We start from the raw sequence: 1,854 nt of genomic DNA, 5'->3' as shown, positions 1-1,854 counted from the left end.
CGCGACCCTCAGATTGTGAGTCGAGCGCCTTATCCACCTGGCCATGCCGGGCCTAACGAATAGTGGGATTGACCGTCACTTATAACGCCCCTACGGCTGAAAGAACGAGACTGTTCGATGATGAGGACTCGAATTCGCGACCTTCAGATTGCGAGTCGAGCGCCGGACGTGTGTGTGTCCTGGATATTTATTTAACATCGGTTTTGATAACTTCAGCTGTTTTTCTCCTGTTGATGTCTGGTTCTCTTCGCGACCTTCAGATTGCGAGTCGAGCGCGGGGCGTGTGTGTGTCCTGGATATTTATTTAACATCGGTTTTGATAACTTCAGCTGTTTTTCTCCTGTTGATGTCTGGTTCTCTTCGGGTGATTTGATTATTGTGTTCGATGAGAATATTTGAGATTTTCTAAAATATGTGAGGGAATTTTAAGATGCTTCTTAAGTCTGAGGCTCATTTCACTCCCAGTTTCTCCGATATAAAAGTATTTACATGGATTGCATTTAATTTTGAAGATGACTTTGTTGTTTCTATTTTCTTTGGGGTAGTTGTTAATAATAAGAGTCTTAATTTTATTACCTGTTTTTTTGTATGATTATGACGTTTATGCCGATACTTCATGAGTAGTTTCCATAATCCAATTAGGTTTTTGCTGAAGTTTTCGATATAAAAAATTGTAGGATGATAAAGTTAAAGTAGTTTTCATATTTAACATTTGTATCGTCTTGTTTCTTTGACTTTCTTTTGATGTTTCAATTTTTTTAAACAATTTTTCCGGATATTTTTTTTAGAGTGAAGGTTTCAGTGTAGTTCATCGTGTAAATTGTTTTCAGGCCATATATTAAATGCTATTTACATAATATATTTCAAGGTTTTTAGTTTCTGTTGTATGAACTATGTGGATTTTCCATTAAGGTATTATTCTGAGTTTGATAATTTTCTATGGACTTTAGTCTTAAATCCTTTTCTCTGATGTGCGCCTTTAGAAAGTTTATGGAGAATTTATCTTCGTTCTCAATTGTAATACGAATGTTGGGATATACGTCGTTGATGTGGTTTGAGAATCTTACTTTTTCTTCATCACAGCCGAAGCCACAGAAAACATTGTCGACACATCTTAACCAGTATAAGTGTTTAGAGGTGGAGTGTTTTCCTGATGAATTGTAATTGTGTTTTTGTCAGTGCATTTCATAGACGCCGTCGATTTAACAATAAGTGATGTCGTTAAATTTGAAACTCTAACTTTATGATGAGGTTAAACAAGGTTAGAAGGTATAATGCAAATGTGAAACTTTTGCGTTTCGGGTTTTTGATAATTAATTCAATAGCAACTTTGGGTATGCAGATTTTGCACACAAAACTTGCTATTTTATGTCTTGGGTCCAATTTTTGTTAAGGAAGCAATAAAATGTGGGGGGGGGGGGTGATGGTTGAGTTGTTGTATGCTGAAATAATCCAGGTCAAATATTTGCCAAAGTTAAAGGAACAACAGATTGGCGTTATGAAACCAGAACTTGCTACTGTGTGTTATTTATTTTTACTTTATCAAATTATTTATTATGTATCATTTCTAAACCAAGTTTCCAATGTGATTACGCTTTTAGTTTTAATGAAAGGGAAGTCAAGATAAAGAGGGGTAATCAGTACCCGACACTAAAGCAAAAGGGCAAAGAAACGCTAGCCCATCGTAGCACCAACGACCTGGTATATAACTGCACAAACTAAGTATATGAATCCAAGTTAACTCTTCATAATTGTATCCTCAAAATAATTAGAACAATTGTAATAAACTAAGAATATTAATTGGTCCTTAAATGAAAACTAGCTTAACGTTTAATCGTTGTTACGTCTCTGTTT

The sequence above is a fragment of the Limulus polyphemus genome, unplaced genomic scaffold (genome assembly GCF_000517525.1).
Source record: "Limulus polyphemus unplaced genomic scaffold, Limulus_polyphemus-2.1.2 Scaffold170, whole genome shotgun sequence".
Taxonomy (NCBI): Eukaryota; Metazoa; Arthropoda; class Merostomata; order Xiphosura; family Limulidae; genus Limulus; species Limulus polyphemus.
This window is presented reverse-complemented; position numbering follows the sequence as displayed.